Source organism: Saccopteryx leptura, chromosome 2 (assembly GCF_036850995.1).
Source record: "Saccopteryx leptura isolate mSacLep1 chromosome 2, mSacLep1_pri_phased_curated, whole genome shotgun sequence".
Lineage (NCBI taxonomy): Eukaryota > Metazoa > Chordata > Mammalia > Chiroptera > Emballonuridae > Saccopteryx > Saccopteryx leptura.
In genome coordinates, this window is record NC_089504.1 from 183052374 (window position 1) to 183060109 (window position 7736).

Sequence of the window (7736 nt, forward strand, 5' to 3'; positions counted from 1 at the left end):
TGGTTGGGTAGCTCTGTTAGTTAGAGCGTCATCCTGATATACCAAGGCTGCAGGTTTGATCCCAGGTCAGGCCACATAAAAGAAACAACCAATGAATGCATAAAATGAGTGGAACAGCTAATTGATCTTTCTCTTTCTCCTATCTCTCTCTTCTTTCCTCTCTAAAATAAAAAAAAATTTAAAAAAAGAAAAAATATAAATTATTCCCTAACACATGCTATTTTATTCCACATGAACACATTTATATTCACAATTTGTGATTTTTCTAAAAATGAAAGTAAAAATTGAAACCCCCAAAAGAGGAAGGTACTTTAAAAATGCATTTACCAGCTAAAATTGCTCAAACATAAATTCAACTATCAGGTTTAAAATTAACACATAGAAAAGTTATTGGCTGCCAACATAAAGCCTTAGTCCCTGAAGACATCTTCTGACGTATTTGTAGCACCATTTCATCTACAGCATATAGCGTGACAAACTTAGACCACTGCAACAATATAATTATAAATGGCAATTATATATGTGTGCCTATGTGCGTTTTGGTGGTATAGGCTTTTATTCCAAACAGAAAATAAAAAGTTAGGTCTAAATTGGAGATGTCATTATGAGAAGGTACAATATAACTGTTATATGGACAACAGTTTAATTCTTTAATATATAACTTAAAATGTTCAGGGAACAGAATTTCTTCCGAAAATAGTTTCCAAAACAGAATTTCATCTAATGACAAAAAGCAACAGTTTATCATTCTACTCTCATTAAAAAAAAAGTAAATAAATGGCCTGCCCAGGTAGCTCAGCTTTTTAGAATGTCGTCCTGACATGCTAAGGTTGTGGGTTCAATATCCTGTCAGGACACATATAAGAGACAACAGTAAATGCATAAATAAGTGAAGCAACTAATGTATGTTTCTTATTCTCTCTCTAAAATCAATAAATTAAAAAAATATTTTTTTAAAGCAGGACCAGAAGTCTTGGAAATTGGGAGAAAACGTACTTTAAAAATAATAGGGGGGCAGGCACTGGCCGGTTGGCTCAGTGGTAGAGCATTGGCCTGGCATGCAGGAGTCCCGGGTTCGATTTCTGGCCAGGGCCCATCTGCTTCACCACCCCTCTCCCTCTCCTTCTTCTCTGTCTCTCTCTTCCCCTCCCGCAGCCAAGGCTCCATTGGAGAAAAGTTGGCCCGGGCGCTGAGGATGGCTCCATGGCCTCTGCCTCAAGCACTAGAATGGCTCTGGTTACAGCAGAGCATCGCTCCCTGGTGGGCATGCTGGGTGGATCCCAGTCGGGCGCATGTGGGAGTCTGTCTGACTGCCTCCCCATCTCCAGCTTCGGAAAAATACAAAAAAAATAATAAATAAATAAAAAATAACAGGGGGGAAAAGGTGGTAGAGTCCAGAAATTACAGACTAATGAAATATTGTTTACCAAGAAGATTATAAAATGAATTATTAAATAGTTTTAAAACAACTGACAAGTAATGAAGTAATCTAGTAATCTATAGACATTAGCATAAAATAGCAAAATAGTAACTAATGTCTAATTTCATTTTATTTATTTATTTTTTTAATTTTATTTATTTATTCATTTTAGGGGGGGAGAGAGAGAAAGAGAGAAGGGGGAGGAGCAGGAAGCACCAACTCCCATATGTGCCTTGACCAGGCAAGCCAGGATTTTGAACCGGCCACCTCAGTGTTTCCAGGTTGACACTTTATCCACTGCGCCACCACAGGTCAGGTTCATTTTATTTTTTTAACAAGGTCTCTAGCCTAGGACCTCGGGTGTATGTCAGAAACAGAACATATTTAAATTACAACAGGGAACCCATTAATATTTCATAAGAAATATAGGTTAGCCCTGGCTGGATAGCTCGGCTGGTTAGAGCATCGTCCTGAAGCACAGAGGTTGTTGGTTTGATCCCTGGTCAGGGAACATACAGGGACAGATTGATGTTCCTCCCTCTCTCTCTCTCCCTTCCTCTCTCTATAAAATCAAGAAAATAAAAAAGAATAAAGGTTAGATAATAAAGCAGTAGGTGCATTCATAAATGAATTATACCCAAAAGGTTGATAAATGGATTATTATCAACCTAATGATAGTGTGCTGATGTTATAGCATTGCTTCACTCTTACATATAATTACCAGTAATCTAAAATGAAACCATAGGCATCACGTTTATATCATGTTTATCAAATTTATCTATCAATGATACAAAGATATGAGGAATGCCCAAGAGGCTAAATAATATTATCAAGCTAAAATAAGAAACCAAAACTAACAAGGTATCAGTTACAGGGATAAATGTAAAGTCCTCAATTATATTTAAAAAATTAGTTCCTGGCTGGTTGTCTCAGAGGGTTGAGCATCATCCAGGCATGCAGAAGTCCCAGGTTTGATCCCTGGTCAGGAGACACATGAGAAGATGAGAAGTAACAATCAGCTTCTCTTCCCCTCCCTTTCCTCCTCTCTTCCCCTCTTGCAGCCAGTGGCTCAACTGGTTCGAGCATCTGCCTCAGGTGCTGAGGATAGCTCGGTTGATTCGAGCATTAACCCCAGACGGGGATTGCTAGGTGGATCCTGGTCAGTGCGCATGCAGGAGTCTGTCTATCTCCCCTCCTCTCACTTAAAAAAAATCAATTACACAAATTAATGTGATCTTAGGCTTTAACAATAGAGGTATTGATACATAGAATACAATAAAAAAAGAGGCCACTCTCCATCATACTTTTATTGATCAGATTATATCTGAGATATCATATTCAGGTCTACATAAGCAGCCCTAAAAATTTAGGCAACTAGCCTGACCACGTGGTGGCGCAGTGGATAGAGCATCAGACTGGGATGCAGAGGAACCAGGTCGCTGGCTTGAGTACGGGGTCACTGGCTTGAGCATGGGATCATAGACATGACCCCATGGTCGCTGGCTTGAGCAAAGGGTCACTCACTCTGCTGTATCCCCCCAGTCAAGGCACATATGAGAAAGCATTCAATGAGCAAGCAATCAACAAACAACTAAGATGCTGCAATGAAGAATTGATGCTTCTCCTTTCTCTCCCTTCCTGTCTGCCTCATCTGTCCCTCTCTTTGATTCTCTTCATTTCTGTAAAAAAAAATTTAGTCAATTAAGTTGATGAGGAGCCTGAACTTCATTAAAAATATCATTTAAGGAATGGCTGAAAGACCTTGGGATAGTTATCCCAGTAACAGATGCCTTAACAAGACATAACTGTCATCAGATATTTGAAGGGCTACCATGTTGACAAGGAATTAGGTTTATTTATTGTAGCTTCAGATGGGAGAACTAAAGAACTTAAGCACAATGTAAAGAATGTTCTAAAAGTAGAGTTCCACAATGGAACATGGTATCTGTGAAGTGTATCTTTTCCTTAGCACTATGAAATTAAAAGACTATCCCTCAGGGATTCCAAATATGATGTCTTTCACATTTCATAAATATATTGACCACCAAAGAAGCCTATAAGGGGAAAAGCAATATTGAAAAATGAGAAACTTTAAAAATTGTTTTCTTTGACATATATCTAAAACGATGGAGAACTTTTCATGAACTCTAAAATCAGTACCATTTTCAGAAAAACCAACAACAAAATAAATTAATGCTTTTTCTTTTTTAATGAATGCTGCATTTTTCTCAAAGAAACATCTACACCTTAACTTTAGTTTATCAAGGAATAAAGGACAATTATATCCCAGCCTGCCAACCAGTCTAAAGACGAGAGTTTTCTTTATTAGACATTTATATGGCAATTCTATTTGCTCCACCCAAAACTTCCTCACAAGGAGAAGGCACCTCCTTATCAGATGTGGATAGGAGGCTGCTGTAACACTGACTCCCTCCTACTGCAGCCTAAGAAAAACTCAGTCTTGCCATGTACAAAACACTAACGTGTGAGAACTTCGGAGCAGCTGTGTTCAGACACAGCCAGGGACTTTACTTGAGGCAAAGTAGTAGTTTAAGAGTCTGTTGAAAAAACAATTTTCATTTTGGGTTGGAAGTGGGGAAAGGAAAAAGAAAGGAGATACAGTAATGATATCCATTAACATTTAAAAGCCACGATAAATAAAAATGCTTATATTTTGTAACACTGAAACTATAATAGGATGTAACTTTTGACCCACAAATTTAAAGATGAGCACTCTCTAGCTTTCTGCTAACGCCCTGTGAGAAAAACAAATCTTGCATTTAACAGTGCCCAAGTCAAAGCCATCACAAAATCCAGGACAGAAAGCTACAACAAGGGATTTTGCAATCTCAATAGATACTTTTTTTGTGCTGCTGCCAGAGAAACTGTAGAAATGTCTACATGTCCAGCAGTAATGCTCTGAATGTGAACTACTAGAACCCAATTCAGTAAGTAATGCTAAAGGATCAGTAATTAATTGGTCTCAGTGTGCTGTATGGGGGTTTTCCTGGCCAGGAGAACAAGCTTCAAATGGTTGCTAAAAACCAAAGGTTAATACAAAGCAATATACTCTGGTTTCTCATCACATAACAGTTTTAACAGTATTTCAGATATTGTGCTTCTGAAAACTAAAAGGGGCCCTGGCCAGTGGCTCAGTGGATAAAATGTGGCCTGGCGTATGGACGTCCAGGGTTCAATTCCCAGTCAGGGCACACAGGAGAAGCAACCATCTGTTTTTCCCCTCTCCTTTCCCCCCTTCCCTCCGTCTTCCCTTCTCACAGACAGTGTTTTGATTGGTTCAACTATGGCCCCGGGTGTTGTGGATCAGCTTCAGGTGCTAAAAATAGCTCAGTACTGGAGTTGGCCCCAGATGGGGTTGCTGAATGGATCCTGGTCAGGGTGCATGAAGAGTCTATCTCCCCTCCTTTCACCTAAAAAAAAATGTAAAAGGAGCCCTGCCCAGGTAGCTCAATTGGTTAGAACAGTGCCCCAATACATCAAGATTGTGGGTTTGATCCCTGGTCAGGGCACATATAAGAATCAACCAATAAATGTATAAACAAATGGAATAACAAATTGATGTTTCTCTCTCTCTCTAATCAATAAATAATTTTTAAAGTAAAAGAAGAGAAGGAATGTAAAAGATAAATCCATGTAATAATAAAGAAATTATTAATTTATTGGCTGTATTAGTTCAATTCATTATTAAATAATACAGAACTATCAAACAAAGGGCAAAGGCTTGTCATTTTTCTGTACAGAATTAAGAACTGGTAAGACTACTTAGTATAGCTGCCAAACCTTTCTCCAGTTTCTTTTCTTTCAGACATGTTACATTTCGCAACAGTCTCCACTTACCTTACATCCTCCATGTTTAAGTACAAATTGTGTTTGATTTCTCCAACCCTTGCCCTAAGATATTATGACATGTATTTTAGCTTTTGAGTCAGGGCATAAAGGAAGAAACTGAAATGTTTTCACTTTCCTGAAATATGTGTCCATTTTACTTACACCATTTTATAAAATATAACATAAACTAACTAAAACTAACAGCAACCATCAGTTTAACAACTCTAAAAGAAGATGAGTGGGTAAGGCACACTTAACAAAACAAACTTCAGTTTACTGTTTCTCTGTGTTTAGAATATCTATAAAAACCAATGTCTCTACAAGAATTACTAATACTATTGCAAAGTTTTTAAACATAGGAATCAAGTGGGCTTGCTGAGAAAACTGTGCACAAGCCCACAAACCTACACTTACTATGACACAACCCTTACTAATACTAAAACACCCCTGTTAAAAAGAAAAACTTTTAAAGTTAGGAAAGTAGAAACACCTGAATCTGGGTAGGAAGTGCCATGGCTAGGAAACACCCCAGTCAGAGAGCAAAACAAGCAATTCAGAGCAACTTATAACTCCTTATGGGGCTCCAACTTGGACAGCTCATGTCCCAGGCCCCCATCCCTGAGTTAGGAAGAGATCAAATGTGGGAAGAGGAAGGGAGGGAAAAGGAAATCAGAGAAGTGATGAAAGTGTTCTATTTTTTTCCCCTCATCCTCTATCCAGCATTCTTGCAGTATGGTCACCAGAAAATCTCTATTGTGGGTGTTGATAGTCCTATTTGCCATATCCACCAAAAGCCCTAAACCAGTATCCCAAGTTTCTTCTAATACCTAGATTCAAAACCTGTATCAGCCATCTCTCTTTCAAACACCTCCCTTTCACCTCTGGATCCCCCCATACCCTTCTCAAAGTGATGTCTTTTGGCTATTAAGCTCACCCCTATTTAAGTCTATCGAAATTCATTCACTTAATTTTTTCCAAATCTATACTTTTTCTGATACTATGTCCCTGAAATCTTTTTTAAATAATTCAACTGAAATGCCATAACTCTCATTTCTAATGATTACCCCTATCTTTTCAGACAAACTCAATGCCATATTTTCATCTAATCACCCCTACCTCCTCCCCAGTTTTTTCCAATGCTAAGCCCCTAACCCCACTCTCTGAGAAGCCAGTTTATATCCCTCCCCCTTCTCCCATTTCACCCCATTCCATGATACTTCTATTAGACTTCCACACTCCACTTCCATTCCCTCAGGATTCAACTCCCCCCTTCTCGCCACGCCCTGTGCCCCCCGGGGATACTTACCCCCCAAGTTCTCCCCACACTTCAGGCCTCTGGCCCCGCCTTCTCCCCCAAAGGAAGGAGGCGAGAGGAGGGAGAGGGGCGGCACTTAGCAAGGTAAAGGCGATCTCCCATTAGTGCTCATCGCCGCCAATCGTAGGCTCCTCCTCTCTTATTGGTCAGCGTTAGTCCATGCTCCACCCTCTTCCTCAGACAGGGCCCGGCCACCGCCTCAGCGCCCCCGTCCAACACAGCCTGGGAGGGGAGACCCTGGCCTGGGACACTGGGACTGATCAGAGTTGAAGGGGAGACTCCCGTCACATCACAGACTAGTTAATGTTAACAGAACTCACCCGCTGGTAGCTCCGTCGCCTCCTGCCCGCCCGCCCGCTCTGGCTCCCACAATCTGTCTCCAGCTTCTTCTTTCCCCCCTCAGCCGAGCAGATACTTTCCTCTCGTCCGGCCAGGCGCACTCGCCTCTCGCGAGATATTGGGGGGGGGGGGGGGGAGGAAGGGCGAAATCCGTAAGGCCTGAGTTGGAAAGGGGCCTAGGGGCGGGGCTCCGGGAAAATATAGGGGTCGAACTTTCAGTGGGCAGGGTTGGGGAGCGTGGCTGAGCGAGTTGGGGACACCCATATTACACGTGTTCGGTTGTGGAATGTAGAGGAAAGGGGGGGGGGGGGAGGAAAGGGACTCCTTACAGGTGCCTGTCAAGTAGTGGAGACCCAAAAAGTGAAGTAAATGTTCTAGGGAATGAGATTATCTCAAAGGAGTACATTTAAAAAACGAGACAAGATTATACCTCAAATAAAGCTGTTAAAAAGAAAAAAGTGATGGAAAAACCTAAGGCGGGTACACGGGATTCGCGGTTCCAAACAGTCCAGCACAGTAGTTGCATTTTCTTCTTTGCAACAGTGTGTGACTGTATGGGGTGGGGTGGGGGTGCCGGAGGGTTCAACTGCAAGAACTGGTAACTTTTTAAAATATGTGCATGCTGTTTCCACTATCCTCCAAAATTATCACTTCCTTATTGGCAAAGCAGTTTAAAATACCCTTAGCTCTGCTCCGGCAGGATAGCTCTGTTGGTTTGAATATTGTCCTGAAGCACAGAGATTGCAGTTCCGTCCAGGGTCAGGGCACATATAGGAATAGTTCCTGTCTGTCTCTCTCTCTCCCTTCTCTCTC

The 7736-nt window shown here is 41.0% G+C and overlaps 1 protein-coding gene across 1 annotated transcript in view; it reads right to left on the reverse strand.

Annotated features, from left to right (window-relative positions):
- The window catches only part of ATF7 (activating transcription factor 7), a 144451-nt gene extending 137422 nt beyond the window's left edge, over positions 1–7029 (reverse strand). Inside the window, exon 1 of the mRNA XM_066369604.1 lies at positions 6905–7029. The gene's annotated coding sequence lies outside the window, so the exon portion shown is untranslated. The remainder of the gene's footprint in view (positions 1–6904) is intronic.
- Positions 7030–7736: the final 707 nt, after the last annotated feature.